General features: G+C 37.1%; 1 non-coding gene across 1 annotated transcript; it reads right to left on the reverse strand.

Annotated features, from left to right (window-relative positions):
- Positions 1–1,850: 1,850 nt before the first annotated feature.
- Positions 1,851–2,017, reverse strand: LOC121143811. Its single transcript, XR_005881134.1, has one exon. It is a non-coding gene; the product is annotated as a U1 spliceosomal RNA (small nuclear RNA).
- Between the last annotated feature and the right edge of the window lie 17,425 nt (positions 2,018–19,442).

Raw genomic sequence — 19,442 nt, forward strand, 5'->3', positions numbered from 1 at the left:
AATGCATCAGTGAGTAAGCCCAAGAAAACCTGTATGCTTTCCTTTGTCCCACCTTCATGATTCTTCCAGACTCACTGCCTACTCCTGTTCTCTCAGTGCCTTGTAATGTCACCATCGATGTTAAATTCCTCAGACTCACAGGCTTCATATGCTCTCTCCTTACGGTACCCTCGTGCATCAGAGGCCCTCTAGTTGTAATGGGCAATCAGTCCTTCCAGATGTAGTTGTCAGAATGTGTAGAAGGGAAACAGAACCCTGGGTCTCCAGGAAAGTCCATTGGTTCTCCAGGACGCAGGGATGTATTAGTTGCTTTACTCATAGCACTGACATAAAACCCTACAAAAACAATGTACTAGAAGTGTTGACTCACTCTTTACAAAGACATACATACAGTTCACCATGGCGGGGGGATGGCAAGTTAGGAAAAATGAGGTCACATTTTTCAGAGGTAAGTGAATGATCTAGCTTTCTTCTTTCACCTCTTATTCAGTCATGGTCCTTAACCCATGGGATGTTACTGCCCCAACTAAGGGTAGGTTATCTCTCTCCAGCCAAAGTTCTCTATAAACACACCTACAGACAGAGGTGTGTCTTGTATGCTGCTGTTCATGTTGACAGGGAATATTAACCAATACAATCCATTAGCCAACTTTTGCTCTCATAGAGCATTGGGTTAAGATGGAAGGCCATACCCAGAAGACTTTAGCAACCTTTTTCTTCCTACCAGATCCCAAAATCTCTATGTTCCTCTTATTTGCTTTGTTTCCAAATTTCTAGCGTAGAATCCAGCACAAAACTTAACACCAGGCTTGGCAAATACTGAGTGAATGTGTGAGTAAACAATGAAAAATATATCATGTTCATCTATGACACTCAAAAATAAAAAAGTTCAAAAGAGTAAAATAAAAATGAATAAGTATTTTGAACCCTTGTGTTGTTTTGTTTTAAGAAAATTAGTTTATTAAAAACTATGGTGGCACTGTTGTATAAAGTTACTGTGGGTTTTATATATTTATTTTTCAAGATTACATCTCTATATTTAAAAAATCTGTAAGCATCTTCATGAAAATATCTAGTTTATAAAATGCTAAGTTTTATTATTAACAATATATATACATATATATATAAACAACTCTGAACAAATTCTCAGATGAATGCCAAGTAAATTGGTATATAAATTAATGGTTTTGTTTGGTGTTAGTCTCAAGTCAGGAGAAAAGATTTAAAAAGCACAACAAAAAAACAAACCTGTTATAGGCACACTTTTCTAAGAATTCTGTGGAGAGATGTTTTATCAGCATTTTTGAAAATCAGGCCTCAGTTGCTAATACATGAAGTCAAAGATTTAAACGTGGACTTGGGGGGAATGATTTAATCATTAGCTCCTTGCTTACAGTTGTGTGTGTGTGTGTGTGTGTGTGTGTGTGTGTACACCACACATACATAAATAATGACATTCTTATTATTTTACTTAAATAATTCAAAATAAAGCCGCACTCTTACACCAACGTTTGAAAATTATGTATATTCCAGAAACAAACAGCTAATAAAATCAAGCCATGGGTGCCATCCCCCTGCTGTATGCTTATTTTAATGTGTGAATACAGCCACAATGTATTATGGTGTGTGAAGAAAACCAAATAGAGAGGCAAGATATTCTATCATTTAAATTTTAAATTTTATTTGAAATTACAAGACTGGTCCAGAACCTGAAGAAGAAAGATTATAGCATACCTTACAGGCACTCCACTTTGTTACGTTACAGACATTGTGTGTGCTCATTGAAACCTCGACTTTACTTTTTCTGCAGATTAGCTTGTGTTTTGCTGTTGTTTTATTACTAGTATTAGTAGAAGAAAGTGTAAACACAGTCCTATACTACCACAAATTATATGGTTGAGTTTGTTCCATTTGAGGAAAGCACAGAGATCAACATCAGAAGTGCAATGGATGAGCCTCACTGAGAGAGAGAGCCGCCACCTTTATGATCATGGACTCTCACCTGCCACATATGCATATACTTCAAATTGTGAATTCAGATGTTTCTCTCAGACTAGTGATTTCCCAGGAACACAATGACTACCATAATGATATACTGTGCCAATCTAAAATTGAAGTCTTTTAACAAATATTGTTTTAAAAATTGCAAAACATAATTAAATAAAAAATGAGAGACAGGTGAACCAATGAATGGTATGGGAAAAATGTTTGCCTGCTAGTATTCATTTACTTAAACTTGAGAACTTTTCAATATAAGTTATGTATTTAATAGAAAAATGAACACACCAAAAAATTCAAGGGTAATGATATTTAAAGATATGTAAAGGGGTTTATAGTTTGAGTATAGATATTTGCTTCTTTTTTGTATAGCTTTTTACTTTATGCAAGAATATTTTTATTTATAACAATTTCTATTAAATAAAAAAATAATTGCATGTATATATTTAAATTTGATTGTTACCTAAAATCTTCAATTGCTTTGAATCAATTTTTCAGCTTTCTTATTTGTATAAATTTTACTGTGGATTTTAATGCTACTAAGAAATTAAAGGAAAATTTGTTTGCATGGTACCTGTCTTTTGCAGAAAATTTGAATTTTTGTTGTTTTGCTTTAATTTTATAAAGCATATAGAAACATACCAAATGCAAAAAATAATTGTATTTGGAATATATATTTAGATTCTACATATTAATGTTAACCTCTTACTACCACGAACATTTTCTCTAGATTCTTTGTCCTCTGTAGGGAAAAAAACTTCTCTTTGATTTCTGGGGAAGAGTTAAAAAACAAACTCAAGGCTAAACAAAATGAAAATATAATGAGAGCAAGAACCATTTTTTCCTCTAATTGTCATAATGAACCTTGGCAGAATAGAATGACAGCACTTTATTATTCATAATTTTCTTTGTGAGAAAATATAGTGGTATAGAATTTACTTTAATTCACATGCATCATCCAGTGGCATTAATTATAAGCATGTTATTGTGAAATCATCATCACAATGCATTTTTGGGAATTGTTCATCATTTCCAGCAAAACCTCTACTCATTTACCAAAAAGTTTTTATTCTTCTTACTCTTATACCTCTGGAACTCATGAAGCAACATTTTATCTCTGTGAATTTTCTTAGGATCCATAGCTGCAGTTCAGAGTCACAGCACTTGCTTTCTCAAGAGGACCAGCATTTGGTACCCAACAGTGGAAAAAAAGGCAAGAGAGCTGGGAGGGGAGGGAAGGAGAGGGAAGAGAAGGGGAGGGGAGGGAAAGAATGAGGTTTTGCTTATTCTATTCTACAATGTTTATTTAAGTAGACTAATACAGTAATTTTTGCTTCTTTGTATCTTGCTCATATAATTAAGTATGTTTTCTATATTCATCTGTTATTGCAAGCACCAGGATTTTATTCTTTCTAAGGCATGATAATATTCTAATGTATGTATGTAACCCATTTTATTTTCCCATTCATCTGATGATGGATAACTAGGTCACTTTAACTTTTTTGGGCTTTTGTGAATAACAATATAGTCAGCACTGGCCTACAAGCATACAAGCATCTGCATGAATCCCTGCTCTCCACACTCTTGAGTACACACCTAGATATGGAGTTTTCCATGGTATTTCTGTGCTTAGCCTTTGAAGAAACTACTCAAGTACTTCCCATTTGTTTGATTTTACATTCATACCATCAAAGCAGTTCTATTTTTCCTAACATCCATAACTTTTGTTATTTTAACACTACTGTCTTGTTTCAAATTAACTATGTTGGCCTATGTGAAATTCATCTTACTTGGGTCTTCTTTTTTGTTTTCCTGATATCTTATAGTGTAGATTAACCAAGTGTTACTCAGACATAACTGTATCTTCTTTGGACAAATGTCTATTCAAATACTCTGCTTTTCTTTTCACTTTTTCCTGATGAGTTATCCATTCTTTATAGATTCTGGGTATTAAATCTGTCCAGTAAAGATATGCAAATATTTCCACCATTCTATAAGTTTCCATCACCTTCTGAATTGTATTTTCTGATTGTACAGCCAAATAATTTGTCAGTTAAATAAAGTACTGTATTAGTTTTATTTTACAGAATCATATTTATAAGACTTACCATCTTTTTAAATGAATACATCATTCTAGTTTCTTTAAACAGCTTTTTATTATGCTGATACCACAGCAGTGAGAGTAGAAATGTCAGAAATAGTTCATAGTCCCTATTGTCAAATAGCAGAGAATCTTTGAGAGCTGTAGACCAATACACAGATCATGTTCTTGGCACAGAAGGTGATAAGCAAAGTGAATGTTGTTATGCAGATGTCTGATGCAAATGGCTGTAATTATCAAATCTGGGAATTGTATTTGACTATGTGTGTGGAAAGTTGGAATGAATAAATATCAACCTTGCTCTCTAATAGCTCATTAAACATGGTCAGATTCATTAAAACTTGGGGTATTCTAATTTATCATATGTAAGATTGGGGTACTAATCCTATTCTCATCTTGTATTGAATAAGAAAACAGATGTGAAAACATTTTGGGAATTTAAAGGTGCTATGCAAATTTAAGGTCTATTATTATTATGTATTCTTGTGTGACAATTACTCAGCATCATAATAGTTAGCAATAACCATTAAGAGCATCATTAGAAATGCAAGCATATCTGGAAGTTCATACATTGTTTCTGTGTACTAAGACCTCTTGTACCCTTGGGTCCATTAGTGTTTGTATTTATTTTTCTTTCCAAATAATCTATGCATTTCTTATCTTCTATACTTTATTATGTTTCTGGGCCTCATTCTCCACAACCTCCTTAGCTTCTGGAAGACTCATACATTTCCATTACAAGTGGTGTAAAAGACTCATGCAGGAATTGTTCTGGTCGAGTTTGAGTGGTCCTCGTTTAGAACTGGGCCCTCAGGCCTCAGCAGCCTTTAATCAGCTGTAACTGGAGTGAAGCTGTCAGCTCCTGCTTGTTCTCTGTCAGCTTTAGTGCCACTTAGAGCATCCCTGACAAATGGACAGCACAAATTGAACAGTCGACCTGTGAAAAAGGAAAACTAGACATCTCTCAAGCACTGCAAAAAACTCTTTAGCCATGTCATGGAGACCTCACAGGTTGGCTGCCCACTGTAGGTACAGCAGAAGTTGATGAAATGGAAATACATATATTTGAAAATAGCATCATCTTGGTAAATGTAAGGGATAAATTGAACATCCCAAGGTGCTCTTATCCATTCTCCATTTATGTAAAACCAAAGGAAGTTAAACACAAAATTGTGTTTTTAAACCTCAACTCTCCCATCAATAAAATGGGGATTAAAATTTCAACCTCACAGACCTTTTGAGAGGAAGTAAAGAATATATATATATATATATGTATGTATATATATATAATTAGTTTCCTCAAAGGATAACCATAAATCTATAAAGGTGTAATTAATTTTTATAAGGACACAGGTTTTGGTGATTGGCTTGAATGAAATCTTCCATGAACACTCATGTTCACTTCAAGAATGCATGACTGGGCTCAGTCAGGAACATTGTTATATCACTTACGCTCACTCTGTTCTCTGTGGCTAGTTGGTTAATTCTTAGAATGAAAGGATTGAATATTTTTAAAACTTTAGGGGTACCTTTTCTAAAATATGTTGTGGAATACTATTTATATGAAATAAACTTTCACTGGTCAAATAGTTAACTTAATAAATGAATCAGATTATCTCACAAATAGCGAAAATTCGGGAATTTAAGCAGTAAAAGCATCCACTTAGCCATATTAGGGCTATTCCCCACTCTAAATTGTGTATGTAAACCCTGAGATATGTCACACCATTTCAAACATGGCTTTTCACTTAATCACTCATTAATTTTAGTGATTGCTAGAGAGCTGTGTTTCCACTTCCTTTTACTTAGATACAGTTAACCATAGCACTCTCAAAGGTTGCCTCTTAATAGTGTGAACCACTTACTTCAGTTAGCAGAAAATCTTAATATATAAAACAACGTTATTGTTCTGAATGCAAATCCTTCACTTTACTAAAGTGTAGTAAAAAATGAATTCTTCCCTTCATGTCTTTCTCTTCTTTTCTCTCTCAATTCTTCTCTGCCTCCTGCCTGTCTCTGCTTTCCCATATGCTACAGATTTCTCTTAGGAGAGAATGCTACCTACTTTGTTCATTATCATCAAGAAGTGGGACGGTAATACACTGCTGAAAACAATTAGATGATGACAATGAAAGCATCGGTGAAATTTCTTTTGGGGGAGTATGAGTAGCAGAGTGTACTGTAGACTTGTTTATTAAGGAAGTTATGCCTGCCTTTATGCCTCCTCCCAAGGTCCCATTGGCTCAGGTGGCTGACTCTGCTGCATTGTTCATTCCTCATTTGTGTCTGTAGTCAGGTGTCTCTTTGTCAGCAGTCTCTGGGAGTAGAGAAAGGCTTGGCTCATGGAGGAACTGCTTGCTGTGCATGCTCATACAGGCTGGCCTGGGCACCTAGCAGTTTCTCCTGCATTAAGAGTATGAAAAGATGACAAATAGGTTGACTAGCTCCATGTGACTAGCTCCATAGTCTACTGGATACTTTATTAAGCACAAAGATGTTCTTAAGTCCAACATGTATATGTAAAACAGAAGTCCTTCTACATATGCATTACAAAATGAAATACCAGAAATAAACAAAAGTTCACAGAGAGAAACAGAAACAATAGGAAGCCAACAGAAAGTGGACACAAATCTGGTGATCTGGCCTGGAATTGTCATTACTATTGCTATCTGGTAAGTAAGTAATCAAACTTTTATTTACTATTTAGCAGATCTTGACTAGGTAAGAAATATCAGCTGTAGTTACTGTGTCAGTAACTGTGGAAGTTACTGAAGAAGAATGATGGCCTGTGGTTTAAGGAGCTCCTTAAGGAACAATGAACAGACAAGCAAGTTATGAACTCCTATAATGCAAAAGGGTTACTCAAGTGACCAGAATTGGACTAAAGATGATATTATCATATTGTTTGAGTGAAGGAAACAAGAGTTCAGAACCACAGTACATCATAATGTTTATACTTGAGGATAAACACTAGTTTGTAGATTGTACAATATGTTTGGAAGAACATTAAAAGAAGCAAGTTTGGAAATGTTGGAAAAAAGGTTATTAAATAAAAAAATCCTCATTAAGGACTGGGATAGTAATCTCAGAATCTCACACACACATGGACACACACTTCTGTTACAATGCTGATCTGTTAGCAACCAACAGACTCTGTAATGGGGGAAACATGGTTTCAAGTTGGGCCAACTTGTGAGCCCACCATGCTCATATGATTGTTCCTGGTTTCAAACTCAGGAACAATCAATATCCCTAGAGGATTTCCATGGGACATAAAACAAACCAAAACTATAAATAGGACAAAGAGATGGGGGTTGATAATAGCAGGGGGGAAAGAGAATTGGGGTGAGAGGAACTAAAATACATAGTTACATGTGCAAATGTGAAATAGCTAAGTAAAAGAAACTGCCTTGATTTCCAAAACAAGAGTTGCTTTTTATTAATCTTGAAAAATATTTGGTTTTATGTTAGCTGCATGGTTTTCAATTTCATATTTTCTTGATGCCAATGTTTTCTCTATTCTCTTATAAAACTGAGTGTGACTGCATGCTAGTTTAAGTTATTATGGTAAAAAGCACTGATGTTCATTCACCTTCTCCTCCAGACTTTCCAAGTTAAATTTCAGAAAAGGAAATTTTCTTTCCTATCATTAAAATATTGACTTTTATTTCTCTCATCAACTACCAGAAAAATCCTTGTTGACATGAAGGTTGGAAGAGTATTCGAGAAGCTTAGAAGAGTCTATCAACAAGCCGTTGATTCTGTGAATAAACACTGAGAAAGATTGAAGTTCGCCTCTCCACTATTTCTATGACTTATAGAGCTTTGTTGGTTCATTGGCCAGTACTGTATCCAAATACCAAATTCCAACAGAGGAAAGAGGTTCCTTTACCTTATGATTTCATAACCTAAGTTCACAGTGAAGAGGGATCTGTTGACTTGGTTTCTATTGACAGTTTTCTTTACATTGTCTCACAAGAATTATAGTGGGAACATGAAAGAGAATGAGAAACTGCATGATGAGACAGAGTCAGTAAGTCTGGAGGAGAAACATCTTCCTATCATTACAAATACACCTGTTAGAAGGACTGACCAGAATCCCCTGAAGGCCGTGAAAGCCCCAGTGACATAAACATTTCCAGTAGGTCACATCTCTTAAATGGCCTCCTACTTCCCAACATCAACCCACTGGAGGACAAAGTCTCTAGTACAGGAACCCTTGAAGAAGAGATCAATATATATGTAAACTATAGCAATTGTATATATGAGGAGGCCACATCATACCCACAACCATCCTTGATTGATGTTCCTGCAGACAGACATTTGTTCATGCTATAGCCTTTCTTGAATAATTTTCACTATCCCAGGTAGACTTCCTTCTGAAGCTTCCCTACACATTTTCATTGTTCCACCCCACTTCTCACTACTCAACAGAAGATGAAGATACAGAAGATGAAGATACAGTATGAGTCAGAAAGTTCTAGCCTCCTAAATCTGTGTAGAACTGAAGAGGGCAAAACCTACCTTATGTTGGTGAGAGTGGATAATGGAGCCATGATACAGAGACTTGCTTAGAAACCAAGAAATTAAACATTTGCACCTACTTATCAGTATCTCCAGGGAACTTGGGATGAGAAAGTTAATACATATCTTAGTTTTATTTCTAGTTACTATGAAAAAGACCCAATAAAAAACTGGAAGGAAAAGGGCTTTATTTTGTCTTACAATTCCAGGTTACAGTTCATCATTGCATAGTAGTCAAGGCAACAGTCACTTAAAGATGCTATTGATATTACAACCACAGTTAAGAGCAGGAAATGGTATATGAATGCACACAATGTGTTCAACTGGCTTTCCCCACTCTTGTACAAGTAAGGATCCATTGTCTCCAGAATGGTGCCACCCACAGTGGTAAAGTCTTTGAGCTTTAGTTAATGCAGCCAAGATAGTCCCCCAAAGCAACATGCCCACGGTTCAACATTTTCTAGACTTTATCTCAAAGCAGCTCTAGATTGTGTTTCGACAAAACTGGCCATTAGATTATACACGTCTGGTTGATTAGAGTTTATGACACAGTAATTCTTGGCTTTTTGTTCTCAATTAAAATCTAAAGATTACCAAGAAAAGATTATCAGAAAGAAGACCATTGAAACATATACTTCTTTACACTCAAGGAGAAATTATGTATATAATTATGTGTATAATTTTCTTATTTCAAGTCAGAGAAATCAAAGGTCCAGGATGTGTCACCGTACTCTAAAATGATAGAGACAAGAGGAACAGAGAAGGAGGTCAGTCCTGAAAGGTCACATTAAATTTTCTAAACTCTCTTACAGTATAATTTGGGGGGAAAAGTCATTTGCTTTTGGTAGTGCTGTAGTGGTTTAAAGATATTTTTTATAACCATTATATTAAACATTTACATTTCAGTACTTTTCCCAGCTGTAAAAATATTGTCAATGTAATAGTTCTGTTTGGTCCACTTAAATGTCAAGCCTTGTAAAATAGACATGTGTTTCTCTGTTCCTTGGTTTTAAGAGAGAACATTGTCATTAGCTTTTGCATGGTTTTAGGTCCTCAAATTTCCAAATTTTTGAGAGACATTATGAAAGGATCATGGGAGTGCTGGGGACCCAAGCAAGGATCTGAGATGTGGTAGGCAAGCATTCTACCACCAAGTCACACGGTACCTTGTGTGGTAATCATTGATGGAGACTGTCAAGTATTCAGAGGACCTTAAACACTAGCCCTCACACTGCAAAATAAATTTTAAAAATATGGAAAATTCATAAATTGTGTTGTTTGTTTTTAAATATGGTTTGTGGGGTTATAACGCCATCTCAATGATTAAGAACCATGATGATTCCTTGAGAGAACCCAGGTTAAATTTCCAGCAACTGTGATGCACCTCATAACTGCTTCTAACTCCAGTCTCACTTGGGTGATCTGATGCCCCCTTTTGGCCTCTGCTGTCACTGCATGCAGGTGGGGCACAGACACACATGCAACCAAAACACCCATACACATAATATGAGATAAAATTTTAAAATCTTGTTTATGAAAACACTGATATATTGATACAGATGCTGCAAATAAATATTTTCCTGTTCATCAAAGAATCGTAACAGCAGGGCTTTGGTGGCGCACACCTTTAATTAATCCCAGCACTCGGGAGGCAGAGACTGGCGGATCTCTGTGAGTTTGAGGCCAGCCTGGTCTACAGAGAGAGTTGCAGGACAGCCTCCAAAACAATACCGAGAAACCCTGTCTCAAAGAACCAAAAAAATGGTAACATTCTTCCAATTGCAACTACCTTCCACCTAGGAAAATTTTATTTGACCTTGGCTGTGTAGTGATACATAATATAATAGATGTGCAAACAAAATATCTACTAACAACAAATGACAAGAAGTTACTTTTAAAATTTTATTTTTTTAAGTCTTTTATACATATTTGCATGTGTGTGCATTTGTGTGCCCTATGCTACTGTGGGTTCCCACAGAGGCTGGAAAAAGAGTATGAGGTCCCTGGGAGCTAGAGTTACAGGCAGTTGTGAGCTGTCAGATGCAAGTTCTGGCAACTTAGATTCGGTCCTCTGGAGGAGGAGGAAGCACGTCTAACTACCCCATAATTTCCTGACCCAAGAAAATAATTGTATGTATGTATGTATATATTTGTTTGATACATATATATGTGTGTGTAGTAAATGAATAAACTTTTTAAAATGTTTTATGTTACTGCAGAGATGGTTCAATGATTTTGAGCTGTGGCTGGTCTTCCAAAGAACTCAGGGTCATATCATTATACACACACACACACACATACATACACACACACACACACACATACAGTTTCACCTTTTCTTAAGAATGAAAGAAATTTAATAATATAGTAATGAATTGAATGTATTTATTTATTTTTACAGAAATAATGATGTTGGCCCCTCCAGGACTTCCTTCCCAGTACTGACAGATAGGTCTGATCCTACTTATGCCTGGTACCATTAACCAGCAAAACATAGGGACTGACTAGTTAGGTCACAAGCCCTAGAGGAGAAGCTAATACTATTACTTTGCTAAGTGGACATAGTAAAGAACTGCCCCCTGAGTTCTTCATGGTGCTGTGGAAGAATCCTTGTGTACACTGTGAAAATGTGTTGTTCTCATTGTTAATAAAGACCTGATTGGCTGATAGCTAGGCAGGATTTTCAGGTAGTCTTCTCTGATTAAACCTGATCCATATCAAGCTAAAATGAATCCACAGTCTCTCATCTCCTATGGAAATAAAAGTATAACCTGTTCCCCAAAGTAACATATCTACATCTATATGAAAGACAATGGGCAGGTTAGCAGAGCCTGAGGTAATGTTGACCTGCAGCAAAACAGTGTTTGCTGAACACAGAAAACAAATAAAGGCATTAAAAGTGAATAGCATAACCAAACTAGTGGAAAAATTCTAAAATTTAATTTGAGTTTGTATTTTGATGCAGTCTACTAAGAACAATAAACATACAGTAAACTTGAGTTAATAAGTTTTTACTCATTTTTAAAATATTTGTTGATGATTATAAAACTCCTTTGGGGGATTCTGGGATTGAATAGTTAAGTATAATGGACTAGAATTAGAGGTATGTGCTAGCCTTCTTTCCTTATAAGAAAATATCCAGTATAACAATAAAGAAAAACAACGTGGCTGCAGTCAGAGGTTTCCCGGAAAAGGCGTAGCTGTACTGAAGATTCCGTAGGCAGACTGACTGATTCAAATTTCGAGTTGAGCAAATGCTGCAAATCAAGAGCCAGAATTCTTAGGCCAACTTTAGTGCCCTGGTTAGCCTTTGTCGTCTACCTCTGAATATAACCTAACACACCGTGGACCACCAGTGAAAATTTTTTTAAATTTAAATTAGCAACAATCTTATTTTACATGTCAATCCTAATTCCCTCTCTGTCCCATCCTCCCAACCCCCCACCTATCCCCCCATCCCACTCCCCAGGGAGAATAAGGCCTTCCATTGGGGGATCATCAAAGTCTGTAACATTAGTTGGGGCAGGGCCTAGGCCCTCCCCCATGTATTTTGGCTGAGAGATACCCCTCCATGGGGGAATGGGCTCCCAAATTCCATTCGTGCACTAGGTATACATACTGGTTCCACCCCCAAGATGCCCCATAAACTGCTCAGGCCCCCTAAATGTCACCCACATTCTGTGGGCCTGGTTTGGTCCTATGCTGGTCCCCAAAAGGGGTCAAGACCATTCTGGGGAAACTCATAGAAACAGCTGACCTGAGCAAGTGGGAGCTCATGGACCCCAGACAGACAGCTGGGGAAGCAGCACAGGAAAAATATTTTTAAATGTATTAATTTAGTAGGTTAGGTTTTACAAATCCCCAAATGCCAGAGTATGTCCTCACATAGCATCTAAAATCTAAAAGAGAGTTTCCTCACTTTACTGTAATCCCCTAACTAATGTCCCCAACAATCTTCCTTTATTTCTGTAACAAAAAAATTCATGTAACCATTTCTGTGCTGGAACTTGGTGTTTGCTACAAACTAAAGCAATGTTCCTGAGTCATAGTCACTAGTACATGACTGAGAATAAGCTCAGAAGCCCACATTGAGCTGAGATCTGTGTTTTAAATCTCCATAGCTCACAGTCCTAATTACTCTGACCTGCTTGTAACTCATACAGTTAACCAACGGGGTACCACATGGTAGAAGAGTGATACCCACTTCATGTGGCCTGGAAACAAAGACCACAGCAAGAAAGACCAGAGTCTCAATATTCCCTTCCATACCATGCACCTGCTGATCTAGTTTCTTCCAGGTAGACCCTCATCCGAAAGTCTCCTCTGCCTCCATACAATTCCGTGGCCCTGGGGCTCACCTTTGGTCATCTGAGGACACATATGCTAACCCATAATAAGGAATATAAATGACCTCAAGATTTCCATTTCTCAGTAGAAAATTGGGGAATTATCTGTTGGTCAGCAAGCAGCACTGTGGAAATGAGAAAAATCTTCACTTTGAGTTTGCTTTCATTTCTATTATTTATTTATCTGGTTGGTTTTGTTTTATCTGGTTTCTGCTTAGTTTCAGCTTTTCAAATCAGAGTTACCTCTAGCTTCTGGTGACTCCTCTCCTCTTTATCCTCTCCCTGGCCCTGTGCGAAAAGTGTCATATGAAGGGAGAAGAACCTCATCTTGCCTGAATCTCCTTCCCTTTGCCTTCAGATATTGTGCATTGGAGAGCCATGAACCTTCACAGCTGTGCAGTATCCTCCTGTGCCGCCTGTCTTCAGTAGCTCATCTGTGACCAGATTCTTCATCATACTCTTTAAAGGACAACACATCCCACCACTGATTTGATGTTTAGCTATTATACTTCATTTGTGTGGCTGTGGTAAAATACATTTGTCCCTGAACTAGATTTATCTGGTTCCATATCCAAAGTTCATAACTTGTTATGTGATCTCAGATCAATACTTCTAAAAATAAGTTTTATAACAGGGCTCATATGCCTCTCAAACTACCCTAAAAGTCACTATGTACCCAGTAATAACCTTGAACATCTATCCTCCTGTCTGCATATCCTGAGTTCTTGGAATATAGTGTGGAACCATGTGAGGTTTATACCATGCTGGTCATCAAACCCAGGTCTTCCTGGAAAATAGACAAACACTTAACAATTACACTCTCAAGTTCATTTTTGCTAACTAGTAAAATGAGAATAATAGTGATGCTAAAATTACTGAGGTATATAATTGTTAAAAGGCATAGAATACATGAACTATTCTTGTAGTTTGGTACATGGCATGGCGAGTGACATTGCTCTGCCTATATACAACCACTACAACCCACATTATCATCGATGGGTAATTTGAGAAAGATAGGTTCATGAGTATGTCTGTTTACCTATGTCATCAGTATTTATATCTGTGTCATCCACATCTATGTATATATCTATCTACATCTAAATCTATATGTGTGTGTACATGTATATACATGCATGTGTGGAGAATATATTTAGTATATAGTCTTAAAGTATTCATTAATTAAAATTCCATATCATTGTACTTCAAACTGAATCCCAATCTTTTTTTTTTTTTTTTTGACTTTACGAGACAGGATTTCTCTGTATTATTTTGGAGGCTGTCGGGCCAGCCCAGCCTTGAACTCACAGAGATCTGCCTGCCTCTGCCTCCCGAGTGCTGGGATTAAAGGCATGCACCACCACCACCAAGCCCCATTCTACTTTTAAACCACCCATTGAATAATCTACTTTAAAGCCATGCTTTAGAGCCATTGATATTTTACTTCACATTATATTCACAGAATACCTCATCAAAAGATAATTCATAAAACACACTTCAATTTAGAGGTAAACTTTGGGGGAAATGGACAGTAAAGAATATGTTCTCAAGGACTCTGTCCCCTGGCTGTATTAAAATCTGTATTTAATCAAGAAAAGGATGAACAAACATGCTTTAAGACAGTGTTATATGCTAGCACAGATAAGATCAAGGAAGGTGTTATTTTTTTCTTATAGAAAATTTTTATAGAAATTTCAGAAAGTTGAAGACAATGTCAAAAAGAAAAAAAACTACTAAAGCTTTGTTGATAGAAAATTCTAACATGGAACATGAAGTCAACCCTTCATGAACTGTAGGAAATGAGAAGTCTTTTTGCTATACCTGGGGAGGAACTGCATTCTTCTCAAGGTGTTACAACTTGTTCTGCGGGAGGATTCTTTGAAAACAGTCTCTCAGAAAGAATGAGGCTTTGACAAGATATTCACTGGAGTATGGTTAGAATATTGGAAATGGCAAATTGGAAGTCAGCTTGATGTGTAAACATAGAGTAGGAGACAAATGAGAGCATACCTCCATTAAGATATTAAATAAAGCTGCAAACCCTGAAAGTCTACATCACTTTGCCTTACATGCTAAGTTACCTCCTATGAACAGAAGCTGAGGGAAGTGCCACCTCTATTTCATAATCAGGATGGAGGAGATGGTGCATTCAACTTATCCTGGGGTTTCTGAAGGTTTGCTTTTTTATTTGTACTTTTTTTGTTTGTTTGTAGAACATAAAATGAAAGCATGCATTAGTATGGAATCAAAATAATTTAAGATTTCGTTCAGTTTTGTTTTGTTAGCTGTTAGTGTGCATGAACAATTTTAAATAAAATAAGTCTAAAAATAAGTAATGATTATGGATATATAATGGTATAAAAGCTATGTTCAGTTTTAAAATACAATTCACTCATCTGGTGCTATGGACACAGTTCAGAGGTTAAAAGCACTTGATGTTCTTGCTAAGGACCTGGGTTTGGTTCTTACCATCTACACATGTTGGCTCAATACCTTTGTAACGCCAGTTTCAGGTGGTCTGACTTCCTCTTCTGCAGCCTCCTCAGGTACTGCATGCATGTAGTAAGAGTGTGTGTGTGTGTGTGTGTGTGTGTGTGTGTGTGTGTGTGTCTGATATTTTTATATAACTTAAGTGTCCCCAGATTATAGCAGTTACCTTCTGATTCTAACATGTGGGCTAGTATTTCTTTCAGAAAACAGATATAATAAATACTGTACAGGAGTGTCTTTTTTACTTAAAGATTTCATTTCTTGATTTAAGTATTAATAGATGATCACTACAAAAATCCCAAACCAGCTTACACAAAGTTAAACAACTAATATCATTAAGGTAAAACACTTCAACCACTAAAAGTAGGTTTAAGCTTTAAATTTTTTCTGTTAAAATCTTTTGTTGTCAGCTGTCTTACCTGGAGATTTTTTAAAATATGCACTAAAATTGAATAAAGAAAGGAATTATTATGCTAAGCTTCTTGTGTGTGGGGGGGGGATGATGGGGAAGGAGGAAGAGAGGTGTATGTGTGTGGTAGTAAGCAATTGTATATGTGCACCTATGTGAGTTCACACTTGTGGAGACCAGAAGATGGTCTTGGAGATTCCTCTTTATCACCCTCCTTGGTTTTTTGCAGCAGGGTTTCTTGATGAATCGAAGCTCACAGTTTTCTAAAAGCAAGTCCCAGTCATCGTTCTTTCTCTATCCCCCACACAGCACTAAGGTTGCAGGCATCCTTACGACCACATCAGTTTTGTTATGTGGGTGTTCAAATCTGAACATCAGTCCTCAAGACTGACTTTTCTAAAATTTGTTTTTTCATTTTTTTATTGAAAATAGATTATTTTCCCCTACAGTATATCCTGTTTAAAGTTTTCCCTTCCTTTACTCCTCCAAGTTGTTCCCCACCACCTTTCATGGATCCACTCCCTTTTAATCTGTCATTAGGAAAAAGAACAGATATCTAAGAGATAACAACAAAACATGATAGAATAAAATATACTAAGACAAAACAAAAACCATCACATTGAGGCTGAATCAGGCAACCCAACAGTAGAAAAAGAGGCAAACGAGCCACCTACAAGAATCAGAGACCCCCTCGTTCACGCACTCAGGAGTCTTATAGAAATACTAGAATAATAGCTGTAATGTACACACAGAAAACCTGGTGCAGACCCGTGTCAGCTCTGCCCTTGCTGCTTCAGTCTCTGTAAGTCCATATGAGCTTTGCTCAGTTGTTTTAGATGGCCTTGGTCTCCTAGTGTCTTCTGTCATCTCTATTGGCCAAACTCCTTTTCCAAGGAATTTCCTGAGCTCCAAGAAGAGGGATTTGATGGAGACATCCCATTAAAGCTGTGTGTTTCAAGGACTCTTTGTATCTGCTTCTGCTCCTGTTGGCTGCAGGAGGAAGCTTCTCTGATGATGGCTGAATTAGACACTATGAGAATAGCAGAATATCCTTTTTTATTACTTTAATTTTAAATAGCTTGCTTCACATGTCAATCCCAGTTCCCTCTCCCTCCCCTCCTCCTGCACCCCCTCACCATCGCCCCCAGCCTCCCACCCTATCCCCACTTCCTTCTACATAGGGGATATCCAGAGTCTGTCATTTCACTCAGGGCGGGGTCCAGGCACTCCTCTAAGAGTCCAGGCTGAGAGAGCATCCCTCTTTGTGTTATGGACACACGAAGTTCATTTGTATGCCAGGGATAAACACTGATCTACTTCCCAGGGCCCCATAGTTTGCCCAGGCCTCCTCACTGACTCTCACACTCAGGGGGTCTGGATCAGTCCCATGCTGGCCTCCCAGCTGTCGGTCTGGGGTCCAAGAGCTCTGCCTTGTTCAGATCAGGTGTCCTGCTGGTTTTGCCAGCCCATTCTTTGCCAATTTGCTCATCGCTCCTCTCTCTCTGTCACTGGGTTCCATGGGTTCAGTTCAGTGTTTAGCTGTGGGTGTTGACCTCTGCTTCCATTAGTCACTGGATGAAGATTTTAGGATAGCTATAGACATCAAGTTCATTATCAGGAATGGGAATTTGAGGTGGTCTCTCCATTATTGCTTAGCTTGCCAGTTGGTGTCATCCCTTTAGATCACTAGAGGTCTCTCTGGTGCCAGATCTGTCTTCTAACCTATGACTCCCTCTTCCCCCTATCCTACCCCCCACTCAATCTTCCTGTTCCCCCATGACCTACTCTCTCTTCCTCTTCTCCCCCTCTCTTCTTTGGAGTAATTTTATTGTTTTTTTTTTGTTTGTTTTTAAGGCTAGTAGTGTTTGGTTTCACCCAAATAGTACTCTTAACCACTGAACTATCATTCTCATCCACAACATTCTGAATGTGCCATGGAAATGTTCATTTTCCTCAGTAGTATATGAAACCCACACTGACCATTGTCATCATCTCCAGAAAATTATGGTTAAAGTAGGTTTTCTGCATCTTCCACCAGAGCATGCCAACATAGAAAGCACACAGTCAGCATTCTCTCATTCTGGAAAAGACATCCCAGACCATCAACCTGAGTAAAGTTATACAGTGATAAAGTTGAGACAAAATAATTCAAGAAGGTCAACTTGCTATATTCAATCTTGGATCTCTAGCCTAACTTCCTTAATATGTTTACATTGTTTACCTGGAAAAAATCACACAGAATTCCCTAGATAATAAATAACTTGAATCCAAGTTATAAATAAATAAAGCAAGTATCAGATCTTAGAGAATGAATCTTCCCATAAAGATTGAAAAATGCTTTAATAACACATGGATTTTATGCCATTGGTAATGCAACTGGAAACCAAAAAGTATATTAAACATAAACAACATATAGAAATGTTATAGTTTATCAGTTTTTATTTCTGTGTATTCAAACAATCATATGAAATTTGAGATTGAAAACATCTCATTAATTATTTTAAACAACTCTACATGAACCATGAAGGTAAAGTTTTCACCTCTTGCTCATTCAGCGATAGATTATTACAGGAACCATTTCCCACTGAAGTTGCTTTCCAGAAACAATAGGCCTCGAAGAAGACTGGAGGGGATAGGTACTAAAACTTTTGGAAAATTGTTGATGGCAAGTTGAGTCATTTGACATTCACATTATTGTCATTGTTGTTGTTTTTGCTCAAAATGGAATATTTTATTCTGTTCTGGAAACATTTCATTCTAAAAATATTCAAGTTTGCAACCCTACCTCCAGCCAGAACTGAAAAAAGAAAAGAAAGAAATAGTCTATTGGGTAGCGTCATATTTTGAGAAAATTATCAAACACACACACAACTGTTAAAATCCTAGCTGAAGTTAGTTGACTCATAAACTACCACGCAAAAACAATTTCCCAAGTTTTTGAAGCATTGGGACGAAATAACACAAGCTAAAACAGAAGAGAGAAAATGTCACGGAGACTGGAGAAAAGGTAAAGAGGGGATACCATGGCATGAGGGAGAAGAGGAGGCCGCCTTTGTCAGGTGGGAGAATGCCCCACAGCATGGTTGGTGAGAACTCTGTAAACAACAGAGAAGCAGAGTCCACATTTCCATGGCCACCACACCTGCCACAGGCAAGCAGAACCCATCCACAGATGATGGTGTAGAAACAGTGGCTGGTCTTAAGATAAAGACATTTTATGTTGTGATGATTTTACTTTTTTAACAAGGGAAAAAGTGAGGAACTGGATCATCTATACATGTTTCCTCAAAACATATGAGTTTTTCTGAGAAGAAAATAAATGTTAAATAATCACAAACTCCTATCTTTCCTTAGATGGGGTGCCATCCAAACACTCTTTATTTCTTGACTCTTTGAAATCACTCTTAGCAGACAGTTTTGTGTGGGGAAAGGGAGACTGGGTGACCTGGGACCTATGACAGATGAGAAACTTGAACTGATGATGTGTTCAGTTAACAGCAAAAATTCTATGATTTCATGTTTGCTTTTATCTAAATTATCAGCTCATTGTTTCTCTGAGCTGGGGAACATATGTGAA

Source organism: Mesocricetus auratus, unplaced genomic scaffold (genome assembly GCF_017639785.1).
Source record: "Mesocricetus auratus isolate SY011 unplaced genomic scaffold, BCM_Maur_2.0 Super-Scaffold_100013, whole genome shotgun sequence".
NCBI classification, from domain to species: domain Eukaryota; kingdom Metazoa; phylum Chordata; class Mammalia; order Rodentia; family Cricetidae; genus Mesocricetus; species Mesocricetus auratus.